Source organism: Staurois parvus, unplaced genomic scaffold, assembly GCF_062004578.1.
Source record: "Staurois parvus isolate SC_StPar_1 unplaced genomic scaffold, SC_StPar_1.0 ptg000626l, whole genome shotgun sequence".
NCBI classification, from domain to species: Eukaryota; Metazoa; Chordata; class Amphibia; order Anura; family Ranidae; genus Staurois; species Staurois parvus.
Genome location: NW_028318422.1, coordinates 1 through 9771, shown reverse-complemented (window position 1 = coordinate 9771; position 9771 = coordinate 1).

The window sequence follows — 9771 nt, the reverse complement described above, 5'->3', positions numbered from 1 at the left end:
CTAACCTCTGAGGATATTTCCCCAAACCCTGGTCCTTCACCACCTCACTCACCCACTGGGCACCCTCCTACCCCCACAAACCGCCGCAACCCCCTCAACCTTATACCTGTCCCCCTCCTCCCCACATCCATCCCTCCACTCTCGGTTGCACTCCTGAATGCCCGATCGGTTTGCAACAAGCTCACCGCCATCCATGACATCTTTATCGCCCACTCCCTGAACCTCCTAGTGGTCACCAAAACCTGGATCCAAGCCACTGACTCCACTTCCCCTGCTGCACTCTCCTATGGAGGTCTCATCTGGTCCCATTCACCCAGACCGAGCGGCCGTAGAGGTGGTGGGGTCGGAGTGCTCGTCACCGCTGACCACCTTCCAGGACCTCCCAAACCCCCCCCCTCTCTATCCTTCACCTCCTGCGAGGCCCACTGCATCCGACTCTTCTCTCCCACCCCTCTGAGGATTGCAGTAATCTATAGGCCTCCTGGATCCGTATCCCACTTCCTTGACTACTTTTCCGCCTGGCTGCCCTTCTTCTCCTCTGAGCTACCCACCATCATCCTTGGAGACTTTAATATCCCTATCAATGTCAACAATCCGGCTACATCCAAACTCCTCCACTTAACCTCTTCTTTTGCACTCACACAGTCCTCCACCCACACCAGTGGGAACACCCTGGACCTCGTTTTCTCTCATCTCTGCACCCTCCACAACTTCACTAACACCCCCTTCCCTCTCTCTGACCACAACCTCATTACGTTCTCCGTGTCCCTGTCCTATAACGCCTCCTCCCCCAAACATCAAACCATCACCAGCTGTAACCTCCGCAACCTGAACCCAGCCCCTCTCCACTCTGCAGCTGACCGTTTGTACGACAGTATCCTTCCACTGTCTTGCCCTGACCTGGCCACTACTGCGTACAACGACTCACTGTCAGCTGCCTTAGACTCCTTAGCACCCCTAACCACACGTAGCATTAGACCCCGACCGCTTCAACCCTGGCAGAACGACCACACTAAAAATCTTAAATGACGCAGTTGTGCGCTGGAGCGATTATGGCGCAAAACCAGATTGCCTCGAGCATTCTCCCTCTACAAATCTTCCTTCCTCACCTACACTTCCTCCCTCCATGCCGCCAAACAAGCCTACTTCGTAACCCTCATCAACACCCTCTCCAGCTGTCATGCCGGCTCTTCTCCACTTTCAACTCCCTACTCTCTCCCCCCCCCACCCCCACCCAGTACCTCACTCACTGCCCATGAGATTGCCAATCACTTCCAAAATAAGATCGACGTAATCCGTAAGGACATCGCCAATGCTCAACCTACCTCCCCACCTAGCCTCCCTCCCACCATAACCCCACCAACTCTCCCCTCCTCTGACCTCGCAACCGCCCTACCCCCCACAACACCTAACGTCCCGCACACTGTAACCTCCCCAACACTCCACTCCTTCAGCCTTGCTACCACTGATGAGGTCACTAAGGTCTTCTCAGAAGCCCGCTTTACCACTTGCCCCCTTGACCCTGTCCCCACACAACTCCTCCGGTCACCCTCCTCCTCCATCCTACGCTCCCTCACCCTCACCCACATCTTCAATCTCTCCCTCTCTACTGGCGCATTCCCCTCCCCCTTAAAAGCACGCGCACATCACCCCCATACTCAAAAAACCCTCCCTGGACCCCACCGGCTTGAACAACCTTAGACCCATCTCCCTGCTGCCATTTACTTCCAAGCTCCTTGAGCGCTTAGTCTACAATCGCCTACGCGCCCACCTCACTGACAACAACCTCCTCGATCCACTACAGTCTGGCTTCTCTCCCCTACACTCCACCGAAACCGCCCTACTCAAAATCACTAATGACATAACCGCCAAAGCTAATGGCCACTACTCAGTTCTCTTACTCCTCGACCTTTCCGCTGCCTTCGACAGTCAACCACCCCCTCCTCAAACTACACTCCCTTGGCATCAGAGAGACTGCTCTCTCCTGGCTCTCCTCCTATCTATCCCAACGCTTCTTCAGTGTTACCTATAACGCTACCACCAAGGCTCTGTCCTCTGGCCCCTTCTCTTTTCCATCTACACCTCCTCCCTCGGAAAACTGATACACTCCCACGGCTTCAACTATCACCTCTACGCCGATGACACGCAAATTTACCTCTCCACCCCTCGCCTCACCCCTTCAGTCTCCGCCCGTATCACCCACCTACTGAACGACAGACTGGATGTCGCTCCATTTCCTCAAATTGAACCTTTCCAAAACCGAGCTCCTGATTTTCCCCCCAGCCCGTGCCCCCCACCCCTCCATCACGACCAACAACGCCAGCATCAGTCCCACCCCACAAGCCAAAGTGCTAGGTGTCACTCTAGACTCAAACCTGTCCTTCCAACCCCATGTCCGATCGTTGGCAAACTCATGCAGGCTCCACCTCCCCTCACCTAACAGCCTACCCTCACCTAACAGCCGATCTCCTCCACTCCTCCTACCACTCCATTCCCCACAGCCACTTCCTCCTGTACCACTATCCCCTCCCTCCTAGATTGTAAGCTCGAAAGAGCAGGGCCCTTGAATCCTCGTGTTTTGTTTTGTTACTGTATTGTCTCATGTACTGTCCCCCACTATAATGTACAGCGCTGAGCAAACCTTTTAGCGCTATATAAATACTGTATAATAATAATTCCAATGCGAGGGAGGGGGAAGGGGCAAAATAAAGTCATAGCAGACAGAAAGAGCAGTGAAAAGAAAAGGTCAAGGAAAATGTATTTTAAACAAGCACCAAAAGGCGAGATAAGTAACTACTAGAAATCAATACTCACTTCTATCACTACAATAAACTGCAATTTGATTGACTGCTTTTAGGGTCAGTTCACACTATAGAAAAGGAGTCCAGATGCGTTTCTGCATGCGCGGTTTTGACACAATTTTGGCACATTCCGGTTCATTTTTGATGCGTTCCAGTTAATTTTTTCCCCCTCTTTTTCTTCAAATTAACGTCTGGGCCTGGACGGCGAGTGGCCACACATTTGCGTGCAATTAAAAAACATATGTGCTGAGAGCGCGTGCCCTACACGCTCCCAGCACACGTCTGGTACTCACGGAAAGGTCCCAATCTCCTTTTGTGATCAGGACCTTTCCCGATCATGTGACAGCGAATCACGGTGGTCACGACGCCCTCCTCCCAGCTTCTGAAACCCTTAAAGGGCCAGGAGGCGCTGACGCCAAGGAGTTAAATAGAGACATGTGCATTCCAGTGCATTTTGTGGTGCTTCCGGTGCATTTTACCATGTTCCAGTACAGTTTTTGTGCAGGAAAAATGCAGCCTTTTCTACTTTTTTTTTTCTGCACCCGGAACGCACTGGAACTACGAGCAATGATGTGAACTATGACACTGACAACAATATAACCTACTTTGTGTCTTTTGGATGCAGAAAAAAAGCACACAAACACATGCAGTGTGAACTGGCCCTTAGTGCCAATTCACACCACACAACACACTCTGGATGCATTCCAGATACGTTTTTATTTACTTACAGTTCACACCACACGCAGGTCTGGTGCAGTTTGCTATGTTCCAGTATGATTCTGTACAGACAAAATGCAACATGTTCTACTTTTTTTTTCTACACCGGAAATGAACTGGAACTGACTGCACTGGTGTGAACTAGGGCCAATGGAATACATACAAAACACTGTGCATGCATTTTTGATGCAGAAAAAAAAAAAAGCACTGGATTGCATCTAGTGTGAACTAGCCCTTAAAGCTGAACTCGAGAAAACGGTTGTGATAGTGCATCCTTGTTCTAGAACAGTTCTTTTTTCACCCTTAGATGCTCCTGCAGACCACAAGATGGAATAGGCTGTCGTTTCTGAGAGGGCACCTATTTCCTATGAGCACGACCAATCACAGAAGCCTCCTTTGCATAAACAGTGAGACTGGTCACGTAACACCTCCTGTAGCGGACATATGGCATGCACACATACCAACATCACCAAGTCAGTGTGGCTTCAGTAGGCAGAGATAAACACTGTGTGCTGGCAGGATTTATACAGCGCTCCCACCTAGCACCACTAATTGCCAAAACTCTGCATACAGCTCTATGGCAGAACGAGTACAAAGCCTTCCTTTTATGTTCCAATGTGTCACATGTTCACACTGCTATGCTGCAGCACAGCCCCCAAGTTCTTGATGAATAAAGCAAACTTGGTTTTCTGACCATTTTTCCCTAGTTGTTTCATGTTTCCAATCATGCGAGGTCTTGGTCACTCGATTTTTACGACTACTGTACTGATTAAAACAAAAATCATTTGTTCTGTTATCTTACGAGAAATTTTTGTGCTGGTCCCTTCGGATATTTATGCATGAACTGTCGTAATCGGCTCTCAAATTCAGAGTACTAACAAATGGATTATAAGACTATCGCCCTGAATATCTTTTTTTTAAATTTTTTTATCCGATTTTCTCATTGTGTGTACTAGGCAAAAGCCAGTCTTTTTCCACCTTGCCCCAGCTTGTCACTGCCACTTTACAAGATAGCTCCAGAGTGCTTGAGCAGGTGGAAGCAAGAGTCTACTGAATGTAATTGCTGTCTCTACAGCAGAGCTCATGTTTTCTTCCAGCTTTCAGTGCCCCTGCATCGTAGCTCACAGTAAGCCGTTCATAAATACATCTCAACTTTGGGATCATGGTATTAAAGGGATATGGCAAAAAGCTTGAAGGCCACAGCAAGTGAAGGCCCCTGCAACGTAGCTCACAGTAAGCCATTGATAAATACATCTCAACTTTGGGACCATGGTATTAAAGGGATATGGCAAAAAGCTTGAAGGCCACAGCAAGTGAAGGCAAGCTTAGTTCCCAACCCTAACACTACTCTTTTAGTTTTCATAGAGGTATTAGCATCCGGTGTTACAGGTCACTGTAAGGATCCAGGATGCCAGCAGAGTAGTTCTGTGGCCAAAAACTAGGCTGGCCTTCTCCACCAACAATTGACCACTTTGCCTCATTCCAGAAAATAAGAGCCCTTCAGTTTCCAGTCATCTAAGGCAGACTATGCATTTTCTTTTTTCCCGCTCAGCTAATGGGTTGAATGAAAAAAAAAAAAAAAGTGCAGATTCTCCATCCACACATTCAAGGTGGATGGGGAAATCACTCCTGTTGTAGTATTGTGTTTTCACGGTAGTCAGCCACTACCAATGTCAGAATACAATGATCAGTGTTGCCAACTATAGCCAGTGGCATTGATCATTCAGGAAAAACCAGACAGGGTGGTTGTACAGAAGTCAAAATCGATCCATACATGGATCAAAAGTTGGCTGGTCCCTGCTGAAACTACCAAATTATGCACACAATGTAAAATATGTGCAGCGCTAATCAACAAATCAAATGGAGCAAGGTATGAAATATCCAAAATATCACAAACCATAAAAAAACATAAATAAGTGACAGTCTATATGATGGAAATATCAATCCAAACTTCAATCCAGTGGTGGTGCTCCCAGTGGTAAGGTAAGAATTACGCACTCACCAGAAGCGTAATTAAATTACGCAGTGTGTTTATCAACAGGGATCCCCTTCACAGGTATAGGTCCGGACTGGAACACAAGGTGATTCTCCCTCCAGGTAATAAGGATATGAGCCCTCAGACGATGTGAGTAGATCCAGCTCGCCAGAGGTCCCTTTAAGGGATAGGTGGGTACAGATGCCTGCTTACGAGTTTACATGCTGTGTGTCTGTGTGCTGGAAGATGCAGGAGCTATAGTATTTATAGAGCCCTGCTACGATCCAGTTTCCGGTCCACCTTATCCAGAGAGGGAAGCACCTGTACCCACCTATCCCTTAAAGCAGTGTTTCTCAACTCCAGTCCTCATGGACCCCCAACAGGTCATGTTTTCAGGATTTCCATTATTTTGCACAGGTGATTTGATCAGTTTCACTGCCTTAGTAATTACCACAGCTGTTTCATCTGAGGAAAATCCTGAAAACATGACCTGTTGGGGGTCCATGAGGACTGGAGTTGAGAAACACTGCCTTAAAGGGACCTCTGGCCAGCTGGATCTACACACATCCTCTGAGGGCTCATATCCTTATTACCTGGAGGGAGAATCACCTTGTGTTTCAGTCCGGACCTATACCTGGAAAGGGGATCCCTGTTGATATACAAACTGCGTAATTTAATTACGCTTCTGGTGAGTGCGTAATTCTTACCTTACCACTGGGAGCACCACCACTGGATTGAAGTCATATTTCACGATATTGCCATCAAATAGACTGTCACTTATTTACAGTTTTTGATATTGGGGACATTTATCATACTTTGCTCCGTTTGATTTGTTGATTAGCGCTGCACATATTTTATATTTATATGACGAGGTTTTTTTTAGTTTCCTTGGGTGTTCAGCTGCTTACCATAAGAGCGCTCACTTTTATTGCTATTTTTATTCTATCCACACAATGATCCATGTATGGCTAAGCTTAAGGCATTGCCCCAGCAGGAGGTTTTTTTTCCTCAAATTTGTATTGCACTTTGCTGAAGTGACAACAGAAGTTCTCTGCTCTCCTGTCACTGCCCATTACCACTAAATCAGCTCTCAAGAGCCAGCCCACATCCTGGGTGTAGACCAGGGGCTCTTGGGAGTTGTTGTCTGACAAGGCAAAGGAAAGCACGCAGGGTGCCCTATTGACTTCCTTTCCTATAATACAGGCCCTGGGATAACATCACATGGAACAAAGCTATGATTATCTAGCTAAAATGGAGCATTAACAAATGTTTTTTGCTGTTTTAAATGGGGAAAGGGAGGAGGTTTTAAAAAGATTTTCTGCTGCCCAGAGCTCAGCTGTAACACAGCATTTTGTTTAAATACAAGAGAAGCCATGTTAGGTAGTATTAAGGCCTCATACACACTGCATGTTACAAAAACGCCAGTAGCGTTAGCTGTAGAATGCAGCTTTAAAAGTGAGGATTTTCCGTGTTTTTGCATTAGCATTTTTCAGCAAAACTATACAAAAAGCTTAAGGCTCAAAAACGCTCAAACGTCAGATAGCAAAGTTAGAGCATTTTTACAGATGAAAAACTCCTCTTCAAAACGAAGTTCTTTGGGTTTTTTTCTCCAGCTACTGACAAAAATGCTGATAAAAGACTGTGTGTGCATGGACACAGGTTAACATGACAGGAAGTTTACTGGCTTAGAAAGAAAAAAAACGCCTGACACCTAAAACAGAAGCTTTAAAAGCGCCCAGTGTGCATGAGACCTAAAGCCCAACTCCATCTAGTTATTTTCTGGAATAGAAAAATTCTGAGTCTTCTACAATAAGCCTCAACAGAAAAAAAAATAAACCTGCACATTTTCATCTGTGTGTTGTGGGGTACTATAGTCCAGGTTCTGTGTTTACACTGTATATGTGCAATTGGGTGTCATTCATAATAATCGGCATATAGCTGTGAACACCGCTTTACAAGGCCTCTCTTTTTGCTTCATATAATTCTGAGAGCATACAGTGTACTGTATGTTAAATTAAAGACTGAGGTTCCTTACTAAATGACCCCATTTAATACCATGGGGGACCAGGTGTGGCAAGTGCTAAAGGAAATTTCAACAGGCAGGCTGTAAAACACCAGTCGTCCAGGGAAGAGGCAAGTCCACACAACCTATTTACTTCATGGAGGCTCCATGCACACTGGCATAAAAAAAAAAAACAAATACAAAAACACCGCTCCTAGTGGACTTCAGTGTTTTACCTGGAGAAGCAACTAATGGTGTCCATGCACATTAGGTAATTCAGAGGCATTTAGAGGCAGAAAAAACCCTTTTTTGCATTTACCTTTTTTTTTTTGCTTACATAAAAACAAACCCCCTCCTTTTTTGCATTTAGCTTTTTTTTCTTACAGAAAAACACTCTCAAACGTTCCTAAACGCTAATACAAAAAAACCCTCAAAATTAGCATTTTTTTGCCAAGAGCCCTGGCATATTTTTTTTTTTATGTTTCAATATTTTTATTACATTTTTCAGAGAAAAACAAGGGAGTGAAATATGGTTCATTCATACAATATTACATTAGACGATACATAGTTGAGTATTTTTGTTGTTGTTCCACCCAATGGTACGTGGAGGTGTAGATCTTGTTTAGCAATACCATCAGAGGTATTCATATATGTATGATGAACCTTGGTGGGGAGTTGGGTTGTTGGGGGGGGGTTTTGGTGGGGGTGTGGGGAAGGATATAACTGGGTAATTGAGGAGATACCAGTCTTGGTTTGGATGGTAATTCGACTAGTAAAATGTCATCAGGATTGTAGAGAACATTTTGGGTTGTTTAGCCATCGGGTCCATTGGTTATTAAATTTGTGATAGGAAGAAGTAATAATTGTGGATAATTTTTTCCCTTTCACATTGGGTGTTAAGGTCTGTAATTAATGAAGTGATTGAGGGGGTTTTATTTGTGTTCCATAATCACGTAATGTTAATTTTGGCAGCAAAGAGTATGTGGGTAATAATTGTTCGTGAACGAAGAGGGAGTTTCTCGATCCCGATGTGTAGGAGTGCTAATGAGGGGTTCGTTGTTAACAAGATTTTGTTTATTTCAGAGATTAATTGAAAAGTAGTATTCCAGAAGGATCTGAGTGACTTACATGACCAAAGAATACGTAGTGTTGAGCCTGGCTCACCACATTGTCTCCAGCATGTAGGAGACCACTGGCATTTTTTTTTTAAGCCACAGTGACAGTGGCTGTATAAACACGGTTTGTAGCCTTAGCTACATGCAGTATACAGCGCTTTGTTCCGGAAGTGGAACAAGAACTTCCCATCCAGCTGCTGGAACAAAATCTGCTCAGGCTAAGCAATGTTCAGCCTTTTTACAGGGAGAATCGTACTCTATGAATGTATACAATGCTTCCTCTGATTGGCTGAGGTCCAAGAATGTCAGAACAGTACAGATATCCCCCAAATGACCCCTTTTTGCAAAACAGACAGTCCGACGTATTTCATAAGAGGCATGGCTAGTTTTTGAAGTTGTAATTTTGTCATTTTCTGGAAAATGAAAAAATTAAAAAAATTATTTTCACAAATTTTTTTTTTTTTTTTACATACTGTCACCAGTGCAGTACAGCGTCATCATATAACTGGCATGGCGGTGACTGGTGACAGTATAATAAAAAATTATTTAAATTTTTTTTATTAGTATTTAATTTTTTATTACTTTTTTTCCTTTTAGGATTTTTTTGTTCATATTTCACTATGACCAAAGTAGTACAATGTTACCATAGTAACATTGTACTACTTTGGGGAGTGATCAGTATTTTTTTTTTTATTTTTTTTTTATTTTTTTTACACAATTTGCTTATAGCAAAGAATTACTTTGCTATAAGCAAGCATTTACCTGAATGACATCGATTCATTCAGGGGTTTTTTTTGTGCTTAGCTGTGATTTGGCCACGGCTAATCACATGACACAGCTGGGCTGTGATTAGCCCAGCTTGTGCATGTGATCGCTGTGACCATTCACAGCTAGACACACTAGTATACAATGGATGGCATGAAGGGAAGCCATCCATTGTATACAACTGTCATGTGACCTGCTGTGATTGGTCACAGCAGGTCACATGGTACCCGTACACAGATCTGTCATCGGCCGTGTCCGAGGTACACGGCCAGTGACAGATCGCGCTGCTGCGCGGCTCTGCAGACAGGCAAACTGCACATGCCTGAAAGGACGCCATACGGAGCCAAGTGGGAACCTGTTAAAGGCTATGGATAATGTTGTGGCCACATTTGGGAG